We start from the raw sequence: 15,580 nt of genomic DNA, 5'->3' as shown, positions 1-15,580 counted from the left end.
CCCTCCCCTGTCCCTCGTTAAAGTCTCTGCCTCTCCTTCGCCTTTGCCTCTTTCACTCAGGTCGCCTGTTGTTTCCATTTCTTCTTCCTCCCTCTCTTTCAGGCTGCAGTCCACTCTCTCTCCCATCTTTCCCCGCTCTGTCTCACTCAACACTCCCAGGGTGAGTTGATTTGGTATGCCACCCTGGCCACAAAAAGTTCAACCTTTCATTATGTGGTGCACGTGCACTCAGAACTGCCCCCTCTCCCCTCCCCTCCTCTCCCATCACCAGGTCAGTCCCCTTGACTCTCTGCTCCCTTTTAATTGTATTCTACCCTCCACCCCACTCAGCCTCTCATTTTCCCTATCTGACCTCCCCCACCCCCCCACCACATCAAACTCCTCCTCTAATTCCACAAGAATCCCAAAAAGACATTAAAAAGACCTGCTTGACTTTTTTTTTTTTTCCTTGCTTTCTTTTTTTAAGATGAGACTCGGCAGGTCTCTGCTGAGGTTCTGATTGATTCAGTGAACTTAGTGTTTTCAATTTGCACACTGGCGCTTTCATATGTGATGTCACTGTGATGGCGGCTAATGAGGGAGGCCTGACCTGCATGTAGCTGCGACTGAGGACGGGGCCGGTCCACTCCGCTAAGGGTTCTGATCTGCTCCCACCCTCACCTCATTACCAGAAGTGGTGGGCGGGAGGCAAAGAAGAGGATGAGAGAGAGAGAGCAAGTGAGAGAGTTGGTGATTAGGAGTTAGAGCACACATATCTACATACACACACGCAGTCATTCACACATATTCATGAAAACACACTGGAAAAACACCTAAATATTCCCACACAGTGTATGCACACACAAATGCTATACACACTGCATTTGTTCTAAACACACACACACACACACACCTTTAACCGTGCTGTATATATGCACTCATTTTATAATATGCCCATACAAGCAGTCACACAAATGCATAGGTAAACACACAAATGCAGCATTTTTTTTAAATCACATACCCACTCACATGCAATAGGAAACACACATACACAGTAATTTCACATTTACACTCACATAAAGTCACACAACTCAAATTTACAGAAAAACATGATATCATTTACACACACCGAGGTGTACTGACTCTCACACACACTCGATTTACACTTCTTTTCCCTTGTCTCCTCAAGGATTACGATTCACGACAGACCTATGCTGCTCTAATGAGGGGACGAGGAAGAGGCCAGCTGGACACCACTGATCCTTCACCTCCCTCCTCCCTCCCTTCACTCCATCTATACCTCTCTCCATCCGTCCATCCACCCACGCACACACCCACCCCTCTGTCCCCACAAGCCCCTGCCTGCCCCACAGTCCTGCTCTGCATACAGCCATTAGCACCCTTCTACCCCTAACCTTCTGTCTCCCTGCACCCTCCACCTCCTCCCACCTCCTCCTCCCTCTGTGGTGCTTGTCTGCCTTTTTTCCTCCGTCTCCTCTCTTTCCTGTCGCTCTTTTTTCCTCGGCACATGTCACTTTTCCTTTCTCTTTTCCTTGTCTTCCCATCTCTGCTGTTTCCCCCCCTTTCCGTCCCTCCATCTCCTCGTTCTCATCTCCTCTTACCTGTCACTGTCTTTCTCTTCCCATCTGATTGTCTCTTTACTCCCTTTATCTATCCATCCCTCTCTTTCTGTCGCCAACCTCCTCTCTCCCTTCCTCAGTATGTGTGTGTGTGTGTGTGTGTGTGTGTCAGCATTCAGCACCTCAGTGGAGACGGGGTTTATTGGGGTAATGCATTTATCACTGCTGCAAGCCAGGGCCTCACCTCCTTCTTTGAGCCAGTGAGTAATGAAAATGGGATCACTTCTGACAACACTCTGCAACACACAGACTCACACAAATGCACTCCTGTGCACACACAAAACACAAAAAAAAAACAACAACCGTATATTCATGCTTGTTGCTACAAAACACTCAGATTTAACACACAAGCTGATAGACAACACCAATACAACCCAAACCTCCAACAACAAGCAGAACGACATGACACTTGTGTGCACACACTCAGACACACTGTTTCTCAGGAGTTGGGCATTTCCAATGATGTGGCCGTTTGATCTTTATATTACATAATATTACTTATTGTGTTTGAGAAATTGCATTTAAAACAGTTGCTTTGTAGTTAATTGATTACTCTGGGCAGCTAATTAACAGTGTTGCATTAATTACACAGAGATGAGAGGCATACAAGCCAGAGACGATCCATGTTAAACCGTGAGGAAGACAAATAGTTATATGGCCTAAATCTCACTGAAGAGGAATTTTTTAATACGTTCTAAAATCCCCATAAGTTACATTATCTTCCCATCTACCATCATCTAAGTATACCAGGAATTTTTAATTGTTGTTAGAAAGATGCTCAATGTTTTATATTGGGAAAGACTCCAGAGGATATAGATGCAAAAAAAATCTGATGCATTTACTTGTATTTGATTATAGTGTTATGGAAAAATGTGAAGTCATCAACTATCCAACAATGGGGGTAAATGTTAAAAACTGTATATATACAGTATATATACTGTAAAGCATAAAAGCCAAACTCCATCTAAGGACTGAGGTTTTCAGTGTTAAGCGGCCAAACACCGATTAAGGACACAAATTCTCCATAATCTCAGTGGATGTGAGGAGTTCGACTGGTGCACTTACATGTACCCGGAGCCATGTACAGCTGGGACTGTGACTGTGTATAAGTGTACATACAGGGATGGTGCAGCTCCAGAGTTTTCCAACAGGTATGATGTTGTACCAGTAATCACAGTTAAGACGCCCTTTTTCATATTTTTCACCAATATTATTAAGTTTGGGCATAAAAAAATGAAAAGAATGACCCCACCCCTAAACCAAAAGCCACTGTTTGACTTTAATATCGCCCACACCACAACACTAAAACACCACTTTCCAAGAACATAGACCAACTGAATTAAAAACCACATATTTCATGCAGAATTGAAAGGCAAGGTTTCCAACTATTTCAGCTGTGGTTTTCTAGGGAAAAACAAGTAAGGTAAGGATCAAGTGTTAATGGCCAGGGGTGCCTGTCTAATCCCATTTGGTCTGGCAATGTCAGGAGGGTGGGGGAGGTCTGCACCAGTTTAAAACGATACCATCACCACAGGTATTCCAACTGGGCTCAGATTGGCCTTGACAGAACAAAACATCGCCGCAGCAAACGACTCAAGCGCCTCCCACCACATCACACTAAGGAGGACAAGGTCAGATCAGCAGCGACATAAAGTTTAATCTTAGAAAACAAACTTCTCTTCAAACTGCACCCTTAAACGCAGTGTATCGTATAGCAGAGGAGAGCGTTGCTAATACACCAAGTGGTGCATGGAGAGCTTAAGTCAAAGGACTGCTGACTAATGTGCCGAAATGGTTGGAAATACTCTGTGGTATTGCAGATGGCAGAGGTATTTGTTATTCATATGGCCCTCAAGGTGCGTCCACAAGGCTTGCGTGAAAGTGTGTGTCTGCATGTGCATGTGCAGATGTCTATTGGTGTATGCTTTTGTGTGTGTGGGTGTGTGTGTCTTGTGCTGCATCTGCAGTGCTGAGGATGCCATTAATGCTTGCTGCTGATCGCCCTCCCACATTTAAATAACAATAGTGCAGTCAGAGAAAGCATCGGTGTGAATCCAACCCGCAAAACACCCAGGAGCTGCAGGCCCCACTCCTGTTTTATGTGTGTGTGAGTGTGTCTGTGTGCGCGTGTTTGTGTTATGTGTGTGAGTTTAGGTGCACTTGCTCCTGCTCAAACATCAACATACATGTGAGTATGAGAAAAGGTAGTAAGAGAGAGACAGGGGAGGAGAGCAAGACAGACAGCAAGAGAGAGGGAGGCAGGCTGCAGAAGTCTGAAATACAGAGTCACTGTGTTGTGTAGATAGGTTGTGTGATGAGAAACTGCAGGTCCGAGGAGCTGCCCCATTAGCATGTACTGGTGGCCCTGGATTCTTCCGTGGATGAGCTGCCTGTCTTCTGAATTAATACAGCACTAGGCAAGAGGAGGACAGACTAGCTCTAGGGTTTCACTCATAATTTTTAACCTCAGAAATAATAGATATTTCAACTTTTTCTCTTATTGTGAAGTGGCTTCATCTGTGTCAGGCACAGCAAGCGACAGCAGGACTTTCATTCAGCAATTCTGTCATTATAAATTAATTTGGAACAACATCATGCAGTGATCTCACACAAATACAAAGCAGGGGTGATACCAAGGAGCAGGAATGTCAAATTACTTTAGTCCAATCAAATATCTGTCAACACATATGAAAAAAGCAGCAAAAGAGGAAGCCAACCCACAGACTACCAGTTTCATAATTTAGCCACAATCAACAACCAGCATCAATATTCCAGCTCACACTGGACAGGTCATTAGTCTATCGCAGGGCTGACACATTTACACACAAGTAACCTTGAGCGGCCACTAACCTGCACATCTTTGGACAGTGTGAAGAAAGCAGACCACCCATGCAAACACAAGACAAATATGCAACATAACACAGAAAGGCCTCAGCAAGGCTCCAGCCAGCTGCTGAAACTAACATCCGAGATCTCTGAAGATATAACCCATCTCACTACATCCATAAAACATAAACCTATCAAACAAATCAAGCTGCAAGTTGTAATTAGCAACACGTCAAGTTCCACCACAGATGTTTGACTTATATATATTATTTACACCTGTGCATCGCCTGCTGTGACATATCAGGTACAGTGATGTACACTGAGCCAAAAAGAAGTCAACCCAGCAACATGGTGGACACAGGGGAAGTGTGAATGCTTTTGAGGAGACTCACCAAAAACGCATCCTGTCGCCTGCGCATAGATGAATTTGCTCCACCTCCCCTTCAAGTGACTGCGCTGTTGGTCACTGTCCATCTCATGGACGGAGGAGTCGTTAGCCTGTGTAACTGAGCTCACTAGTAAAAAAAAAAAAAATAGGCTAACTTCATTATCCACTGTTAAAATATATATATTTTTTTTTTGCGTCTAAACTACCGCAGCAAACGCCACTGTAGAGCTTAATAATGCCTCAGACTCTCCGGAGGTCACGCAGTTAACTTCAAGGCAGGTTCCGTTGAGTCCAGGACTCATGAAGTGGGTCCACAGGTGGAGAGCAGGTAGTTAATGAGCTCTGATAAGGCTCAGGCTTACGTGCAGCCGCACATGACCAGACCAAGAGTATGAACCACTAAATGGTCGGAAAAAAGGAGCTCTTTTTTTTTTTTTTTACTTTGTGCCATTGGATGTGCAACTACTAACGAAATCACTTTCATACTGAAACTTCATCTTAAAAACAACATTTCTACGAGGGTTTATAGATCATTTCTATATTTTAAAGTAGCCTACCTGATGAGCCTCCGTGGGCTAGTGCAACACTGTTGATGGACAGGTCAAAGTGACTGTGACTGTGGGTTTTAGAGCACCTGCGTACACCTGCCCCTTCCCCTCATACAGTATCCTTGTCTCTGTGTAAACTGGCCTAATGATGCAAAAGCTAACAAATTAAAGAAGGAAGATGGTGGGCTTTTCTCCTATTTTTATTTTTTTTTTCTTTTCTTGATTAGTTGATCAAGACAAAATTAGTCAGCAGCAATTTTGAAATATTTTAAAGCTTCTCTGGTTCCAGTTTCTCTGTAGACAGACAGCCTGATTTCAACCATCGGTGTGAGTGAAAGCTCAACCTCCCTCCCCTCAGTATTTCATATAGAGACACAGATCACATCATAATTGGTGAATGTAAGGATCCTATGATCAAAACATTAGTTATGTACACTTATTAAATAAGTCCAGCGTTGCAGAAATTGTAAATGTGTTTTCCATTATGTGTATTCTATGCGACCCTATGTGATATCTCTATATTCCCATTTACATAACATCTAAATAATGAGTCTTTCTGACCTTTAGACAAACAATAACTGCACCTCTCAGCCCGGCATGCTTTATATATAGCTGACTCATTGTTTGTATTTTATGTGGCCAGGAAGGTGTGAATTCTGAATGCACATGCAAGAAGTGTAAACTTCTGTGTTTCTGTGCCAGTTCATCCTGTTTTTAATGTTATACAAATCAAAAGAAAACATCTGATATTAATCCCTAAGAATCCACGTTAACTGTTCTCTCTTTATAATCACAGACGCCGTTCTGCATCATCATCTTTCCATCCGTTTTTCACCAGTTTTCTCTCCATCCCACACATTTCTGACCCCGCAACCACAGCCATCAAGTACACAAGCGCACACACTCAGGTATAAACACAAACACTCACAGTTACAGCTGCAGGATGCGGTCCGCCTCTTCTTACCTCTCTGTTACACTTTCAGAAAAAGTTGGATGTCACCCGACACCCACTCACTGGCATGTACATTCACACATAGAAATAAACACACTGACTTATATAATGTATTGTGCCTTCATAAGCATGTGCACATAGTCTAACTAATCTAATACTTTCAAGTAGACGTCACATCATTGGGAAATAAGAGATTAAAATAAAATACAGATCACAAAGATAAAGCAAGAAAACTGTCTGATGTCCCTTTAAGGGCAGTCAGCAAATAAATTAAGAATATGTATCAACCTCTCTCCACCTCTTCTTTTATCTCTCTCGTGATTTGTCACAACGTGATGGCTGACAGTCACAAGTGCACAGCACACATGACAAGTAGAGGAGGTAAGTAGAGATAGGAGGGAAGCAAAGTAAGAGTGGGATGTGTCGAGAGACTTTTGAAAAAGAAAAAAAAAACACAGAGACAAAAGCCAGACAAAAAGATTGAGAGGCTGAGTCTAATAAGAACCAAGAGACTGCGTGCCGGTATCTTGTGGTGCCATTTGAATACAGGGCAGCAGCAGCTGGAGTCTGTGTCGAACAGCTCTGCACTTCACACAGCATCACCATCAGGAGAGCATAGCGCTGGTAGTACTCTGCTGGAGTCTTGCGCTGCTTCACACACTCCCACAGACCAGACCAGCTTGTGTGTGAGTGTGTGTGTGTGAGTGTGTGTGTGTGTGTGTGTGTGTGTGTGAATGACTTGGAGCTCCATGGTTCTCATTACTCAGCCACTGTAATGTACTCGCCTTTCTAGCTTACCATATTGGGGCTGGTGTTCCCACTGTTGGCTTACAGAAAAGGAAAGGACCGGCCTCACCTCTGTTCTGAATGCATTAGCACACATCACATTTTCAATCTGGACCTCAGCATAGGTTCCCTACTGAATAGTAACAGAGTGTATGCATGCAGCTGTGTGTGTGTGTGTGTGTGTGTGTGTGCACGCGCAAGAGAGAGGGAGAGAGAGAGAGAGAGAGAGAGGTTGCAGCAGAGTTTAAAAATACCCATACTCCTGTTCGGTGCTGATAAGTTGTGTTATGAGAAACTGCCGGGGCAGACAGCAGGGTCATTAGCATGACTGCCAGATTGAGAGGTAGAGAGGAAGGAAGCAGGGAAGGAAGGGAAGAGGGAAGAGGGAAGAGAAGAAGGAAGAACTAATACCCCAAAGTTTCCAAAGTTTTTTTGTAAGGGAAACAAGTGAACATCCAGTAATGAGTCTGCACATATAATCTAAAGACAAACATCGTCCTCTGACCTTTCGCTCCGTCTTTCTCAGCCACTTCCACACTTGATGATTGGCACCTCCGCAGTCTGTGACATCCACAAACTTTCATCATCTGCCATCACCACGGTCTACTGATTCCTGATGCCTGAACAGCAGTGGTGGAAGGTAAAAGACTTTATTTCCATCTTAAGATAAACGTTTAAGGTTATAAAACATACAATTGGATTATGAAATAAGTTGTTTAAGATTAAAATGGTTTCCAATCTTTTTTTCATTTGTGACCCATTGAAAAAATGTTTGTCTAGATGGAGCCCAAAGAGATCAAATTATTCAATATTACCACTAAAAGTAAAGATTAGACAAAAGTCCAAAAAATGAACACAAATTCCTTCTTACCCCATAATTCATTTCACTACCCCTGTGACCTTTTGAAGGGACCTGACCACTAGTTTGGGAACCACTTGACTAATTAGCTCCAGCTCAACTTGTGCAGTAATAATCAAATAACCTGATCATTTACAGACAGCTTTAACTTCATTTTCCTTGCCTAAATCAATGTTGGGCAGCTGTATGTGCCCTACAGATCACTGTTCTGTTGCATTATAATCCCCTTCAGTCTCTATACACAAGTTTACTCCATCATCTTTAAGTCCAGTTCTGCCCAAAAATTCTCAGAGGCCTTTTTGACAGATATTACACCACCAGTCTACCGCCCAGAAACATTCAGCACCAGGGAGGCTGTTTATTGTTTTAATAGCGGCTGCTTCAGTATTCTTTGTGCTGCTGTTGCTCCCTTCAGGAACAACAAATCAAGAAAAATAAAACTTGCATGGCTAAAGGACATGCCTGGGCTGTAAAGAGAAAACATTAAAAAAGCCAAACATTACTGGAAAGGCTAATAAACTCGGTGTGTCCCAAAGTGTTGTGAAGGACTTATTGCTGAAATATCATAAGCTGGTTAAGGATGCAAGTTTTTCTCAGATTTTATTTGGAAGAATTGTCAAGGGTCCTTCTCAGTAATATGTGCTCAGTTGTTAAACCCCACTTCCACTAATTGAACTAAATCCTCCCCTGAGAAGAGTAAAGAATTTTTAATGTCCTTTGACCAAAAAACATATGAGACTCAAGATTTTAGTGTCCGCTGACAGGGACATTCAAACGAGTGATACATTAAAGGAAACATCTCAATAAATGAGTATAGGAACTTAGTGAATGCAGATGTTTCCATACAGGGAACAAATGGTCAGTGTATAGTTTGATGAGTATTGGAATGATTCACTGAGGCCCTCACAGTGATGCTCGGATGAATGTGTATGGGAGGTTGTTACCGAACGCTCTCTAACACCATCGTCATTTCTCCAGTAGTGAATCCAGAGACTTGTTGAGTCTAACAAGGAGCAGTGGTGGCTCATGATGGACCGACACCTAAAGAAACTTCAAGTTGTTTTTCTCTGTAATTTGTGGTTGTTGAGCTGTTTTTAAGAAGCCGGCTGCGCAACATTTTCCTCAATTAAGAATTAGAATTACTGAGATCTACACATGACTGAACTAAAACAGGTTGCACCACAAAAACTAGTTCTTACAGAGATTAGCTGTTTCTAAATGTGTACACTCTGTAACTGTGTAACTGTTATGAAGCAAGTAGTGATATATTGCTTGTTTAGATGGAAAGGGGTGAGAAATGGTTGTCACATCTGACCTGCACAAATTCTGTTCAGTAATCAAATTTAATTGGAAGATTATATATTTTATCCCAAAAGAATGGCCCATGTTGCGTAACATTATGCCAATAACGTAAAATATTGTACGTTAGGCATAAATAGATATTTACCACTCATATTCATTCTCATATTCAAACTTATGAACAATATGAAACACATTGACATATTTCTCCATTCATGGATCTATACATAAATCATAAAATGTAAAAATTCATACCTATATTCACAAAAGGCAGTCAGGTTTAATATATCACACCACAAACTACAGCTATTTCCTGGCAACAAACTTCCACAGTACTAAAGTCGTCACTAATGAAGATGTCCTTTAGTCTTAATAATGAAACTCCATTTAATAAATCATTTATTTTAAATCTGGTAGTTTTCAAAAAAAAAAAGATTTAACACATAAACACAGTGATCAGTGAAGAGCTGATGCAAACTAATCCTGGTCCACTCTCACCCTCAGTTCTCCACCTTGAGTGTGTCAAGCTTCTGGTACTTTTCCAGACAATTTGAAGTGAAGTTGAAGTGCAAGGTTTTCTTGAGGCCAACAGTAAACCACAGGCCTGCATCCCAACTGGCTCACAGTATCTACCCAGAGTTTTGTTAGAATCTGGTCAAGTCCAACTGAGGTTATGAATCCAAATAACATATTATTCCAAATTGAAAAACAAGTGAGTTCTTTATTAGCATTTTTTTTTTTTGTCAGGCTTGATAAAGTGCTTTATGTGTGTGTTTCTGTGGAAACACAAGATAATACTGCTACTCATGCAACGTGAGGGAACCATTACAAGTAGGACATTGACCTGTTTTTGAGCACTATAAAAACTGGGACTTAACACTAAACTCAAAACTGAGGCCTCTCACACCAAACACTGATACAACAGCAAGACACAACGTCATTACAACGTCACAACTGTCTGGTTTCCTCCATAACACTAATGAGCAAGCGAGAAGGAGAGAGAGAGAGAACCCTGATTAGTCTGGCAGCATCAGTGTCAGACACTCAGCAGGGCGTCCACAGCTCAGTGTGTTTTTCTGTGTCTGTGTGTAATGTGTATATTCAAGCATTTGTACGGCTGCCAGTCCTTGCTTTCTCTGTTATTTTTTTTTTCATGCCATCCCTCTCTTTCGCACTTTCCTCATCTTTTCTCTCGTTCTCTAAGCTCCAAGAACTCTGATCCCTGCATTCGCTCAGTCTGGCAAATGACTGCAGGGACCGACAATCCACTGTCAGCACGCGCCGCCACAGTCAATAACGCTGTCCCATGTCACCGCACTACACTGGCTAAAGCTCACATTTCTTATCCCTCCCAAAAAGTGCTGCTTAACAGCGCTTCTCTGCCTTTACCAATCCTGCTAAACGCATCGCCATATCCCCCTAATATGCCCCCTCCAAAACCCCACCCTGACAAACCCCACCGAGGCACGTTTTTGGTTCTCCAAATGACCAGAACATCCTTGGGTGAAGTGAATTCTGCATATTTTAAGGCCAAGAGTAGCACCCAGTGAAATTTGGGACCAAATGTGATGTGCTTTTCACGATGCCCCTGAATTCTAAGCAAGTGATGGGTGACTGATCTCACTGTCGTCTGTAACAAGACGGGGTCATGTAGGCTACACTCAAATACACACAGGAATTGCATACGCGCATATACACACATGCATGCATGGGGTGCAGTGGAGCTCAGACAAGTGTTACCAAGAAATTGTAGTCTCCACGATAATCCACTTCTCCTCTATCGTGTTCCATTAACCTCACAGCTTACACACACACACACACACCCACACACACACTTCTTGTTTCAGCCCACATGGACTTCTACACACACACACACACACACACACACACACACGTCTGTCAGTGTCAGGGCCTGTGTCGTCCAGATCCATTGTATCTGCATGAGGCTGAGATAATGGCATCTGTCGCTGCTCCTTTTGTCAGCGCTGTCCCCGGCCCCTGCTCACTGCTGGTCCCCATTAGCTGGCTGCTGGCCCGCTGGCCCCTCCGCTCCACGCTCTGCTGCCTGACTGAGAAAATGCAGGAGATGCCTGTCCCTTCTTCTAACTCCTTCTTTCGTTATCCGTCTCCCCCTCTCCTGTCCTCATCCAGCTCCTCCCACTGCTGCGGATTAAAGGTAGTTAGTTTGGTAAACTGGAAAAGCGCAAACTTAAAAAGGAGGACGTCTAATGGCAGGTGCTGGTTTGGTAATAGATTAGACTCAGTAGCAACAGAAGCCTCACACTAGGTTTTCTGTTGCTGTATCAGCTAAATAGTAAAATGTGGGACTTTTTTTTTTTTTTGAAAACTAGGTTTTTCTTGGAGAAATAAATTGTTTTGATACATCTTGAAATCCCTCAACCAGGTATTTAAAGTGTGAGCTGCAGATGAATCAACCATATAGATTATTGTTATTATCAACTGATCTGCCAGTATTCTTTTCCAATTCATTACTTGGCCTTTTAAATGTCAGAGGATAGTCAAGTGAAGACAGTCAAAACCCCTACAATTTTCAATTTATTATCACGTTTTACAAAGACAAGCAGCAAGTTCTTGCAACTGAGATGATGAAACTGAGAACTTTGGAGTATTTCTGCTTGAACATGCTTCAATCCCTTAAGGTGATTCACTGTTTATAAAAATAGTTCAGTCAGTTTTCTGTCCATCAGCTGAAATAGACAAAAAAAATGCATTTAGTTTCATTTAAAAGCATCCAAAAGGAGAAGGTTCATAAGAAGATGTGTCACAGAAATAATTCTTATTTTAGATGGAAATACAAACACATCAAAAATACAGGTTTGGCACAAAATACTTATTTATGTAAGACTGCCCGAGCTAAATTTGAATATCTACAGTAATGTGTACGTTTATGCAATTTTTATAACCCATACCTTTTATTAATGAGCATTTGTGTTCTGAGGTTTTAAAGTTATTTTGTAGCTGGCTTGCAACAGACCCATGATATATTTTATTATTGCATTTTGTTGCTTTATGACTAACTGGAAACTTCACAACTTTTCCGATGCATGCTATTGAGAGCTGTGTTTGCAGAGTGTAGTACAGTAATGTCAGACAGTCTCTAAACTGCCCGTCTCAGCACCAACTCCCCTTGTCTATGCTGCATAATTGCACTTCACTGGAGCTGCATCGCCTTACAATATAACAAATGAAGTCTGTATTACATTTGTCACCTATCTGAGACGTCTCACTTAGTCACATCATTTTCCCCTCATCTCTCATAAGCATGGCTAATAAAATGTAAAGATGGGAGATAATGCCCCACTGACTGAGTTTTATTAAGAACGTAAAGGCAATATCATTGTTGTAATGATAGCAAGACATCTAAGATGAAGGGCGGGCTGGCAGGCGGAAGTGAGCGTGACATCACAGGCAAAAGTATGTTCTGCTCGCTTTATTTCATTATTGGTTAAGCTTCCTTATTAGGGACAGGGGGCGAAGCAGCGTTGCCTTTGATAAAGCAAGGCAATATCAGGAGCTGCTACAGTCCCAAATTACAGTTGTACATCATGCAGCTTAGTCTCTACTGCTTCCTCAACTTCTCCTCAGTCTTCCTTCTCTCCAGCTTACTCTCTATCTGGAAGTACTCTGTATGTGCTGTTGATCTCCATGTTGCCTGCACCGTGAAGCAGAAAGACTGAGAGAAGAGTGACGAGCAACAGCTGAAGCAGCAGACAACAGCCCCATCTAGAGACTGTGTTAAGTTACTGTATGATTGAGTGGATGTCAGATGATCCAGGCACACTAATAGTCGATATTGTCAATATTAAGACACGATTTTACCAATTTCTTGTTCATAATTGTGACTCAATTTATTCCAATATGATTTTTATTGCATTTATGCTTTTTAAATCTCTTTAAGTTCAACATGGGTCGCTGATATGACTCATGCCATTAGGTAAACCCCTTCATCAAGAATGAACAGACTTCATTCACAAAAATAAAAGATGCTCTGGATAAAGGCATATATCGAGTAATGACTTAGTCAAGATTAGCTGTAAGCCAAGTCTAATATACACACTTGTTTGCAGTAACTGTTCTGAGGGTTGCTAACAATGCTATCTGCAGGAACAAAGGTGCAAAGTGCAAAGTGTTTGTATTCAGCTTTTCAATCGAAACTTCTTTACCTCCTCATTTTAGTTGCCGCTCTTTATAATATAGTTAGTTACATTGTTTTATATTCTTTGGTGCCTTTTATTTCAGTTTTTCAACCTTTACTTTCATATAGTAGCTGTTCATAATGTACACATTGTTGTAGTTTTGTTGAAAGTCTTTCAAAGTTATCCATCTATGCTTCTGTTTCACTTGAATTTCCCTGCGTGGGATCAATTAAATTTATATTATTTATCTTATGTAAGTTAAAAGGACAATGGAAATTACGCTAGAATGAGTAATTTTACCTGCATCCATCCAGAGGTCTGACAAAAACGGCCATGCACTGAAGCCAAATGACCTTCAAAACATCATAAACATGACCTCTCCTCTGAATATGAAGTGACTGGCGGATAAACAAACCATCAGGTTGACAGCCTAACCTATCTGCCATTAGCCCGTCGAGATATCACACTTTGCTTTAATTCACCATCTTTCAGAGTGTCACACTTTATATTCCTTGGCATGGGTAGGCTACATGCGGATGCATAATTTATCTCAAATTAGCGCCTATTTGAGTAAGCATCAAAGCAAGGCGGCTAAGGTTGGAGGAGAGCTTAAGGAACCGCAGGGAAACCATCACCAGGATTAATGCGGGAGATTTTTATAAGAAATTACTGGCTTAATGAAGTGGATAAAAAAGCTGTCAGTGTTTTATTGCATCTAAATTGTGTGGAAGTGGTGTTTAGCTGTCTCGCCTACTCCCCACATAATGGGTCGTGACAGTAGCTGTGAGGCTTATTTAACTTAACTGGTGAATAACTTGCATGGCGAAGCTATTCACAGAGTTGTTTTTATATGCACTAAACCAGAAAGGGGATTTTTTTTTTTTTTTCTTTTTTTGCCTCCCCATTCTCACTCATTACAATGCCATATAAACAACAGCAAAAATCAAGACAACTGACAGTTAACAGTCTATCTGGTTTCTTATCACTGAAAACAGTGCTTGACAAAATTAGCAAAGGTTAAAAAGGTCATTTAGACTGTTAACATAAAGAAAATATCCATAACTTGACTTCTTTGAAAATTAGATGTGAGCTAAAGCCTATGTTTTTTCACTACTGAGGATGGTTATGCTCATACTGCAGGTCCAGTTAATTAAATAGTAGTTCTTCCTTCTTACAAAAGCTGCTGACAGGCTGTGTAAGCCACCATACAGGTTCAGCAAATGTTGCACAGTTGTCGTAAATTATCAAAAGTTATTGAGGTTGGAGAAGCAGCAAAAATGAAAAACCCAGTGTGTGCAAATTATTGAGCGGTCCTCCAGCGCCATCTTGTGTTTGTTTTTAGGTTTGCAATTAGATTAGCTGGCAGAATCTGACAGCTAATGACAGTCCAAACATTTTTCTGCTCTTACAGCAATACTAGTGAAAATTTGATCTAGCTAGTGGAAGATAATTTGGTTGCTGAAATGACTTTTTGTTGCGTTAATATACTTTTGGACCAATCATTATAAAAACAAAAAGAAAATTAAAGTTTTTATTTATTTCACACAGTATAGCTCACAATACATGAAATCAATCATCCATCAAGATCTGATGTGCAAGTGTTTATTTTCAGGTGACTGATAATGACAAGGTTGAGAAGATCTTGGGGTCTGTCTGAAGAAGCTGAGTTATTTGAACACATTTGCTGAGTAAAACCCAGAACACCTTAAAATCTGGAACATGGGCTGCTCAGTTTTACTCTTCAAACTTATCCAGATAACTTTTGCGAGTCAGGTTTCTGGTCTTTCGATGCAGCAAGTCTGAGTTCTCCCATCTCACCCCTGACATAAACAAACAGAAAAATGCAGGCATGAACATCTAACATGTCATGGCAAAAAGCGAATTTGGTCTTTTTCTCCTCCTTTCTGTTTAATTTTCTTGATTAGTTTCACTTTCTCACCTTGAAATACAATGAGAAGCGTTATGGTTGAGAACAATAGAAGTTGACAACACACTGATGTATGCATGCTTGGAATGAGTACATTTTGTTTTTGTGAATCCTACTGATCAGAGCCCAACTAAATACAAAACAATGATTAATGATTTTAGGTGGGGCTAAAACTATAGGTGGAAAAACATGCAAGTTTTAACCAGTTCATACCATCAT

At 41.4% G+C, this 15,580-nt stretch overlaps 1 long non-coding RNA gene across 1 annotated transcript in view; it reads right to left on the bottom strand.

Moving 5' to 3' along the window:
- LOC139613353 (uncharacterized) overlaps window positions 1–5,364 on the bottom strand; it is a 123,643-nt gene extending 118,279 nt beyond the window's left edge. The window contains exon 1 of the long non-coding RNA XR_011686731.1: window positions 4,838–5,364. This is a non-coding gene — a long non-coding RNA (uncharacterized lncRNA). The remainder of the gene's footprint in view (window positions 1–4,837) is intronic.
- Window positions 5,365–15,580: the final 10,216 nt, after the last annotated feature.

Source organism: Trachinotus anak, unplaced genomic scaffold (genome assembly GCF_046630095.1).
Source record: "Trachinotus anak isolate AG129_WGS33_773 ecotype Australia unplaced genomic scaffold, CSIRO_AGI_Tana_v1 ptg000032l, whole genome shotgun sequence".
Taxonomy (NCBI): Eukaryota; Metazoa; Chordata; class Actinopteri; order Carangiformes; family Carangidae; genus Trachinotus; species Trachinotus anak.
Note: the sequence above shows the minus strand (reverse complement) of the source record. Positions and strands in the feature narration are given on the sequence as shown.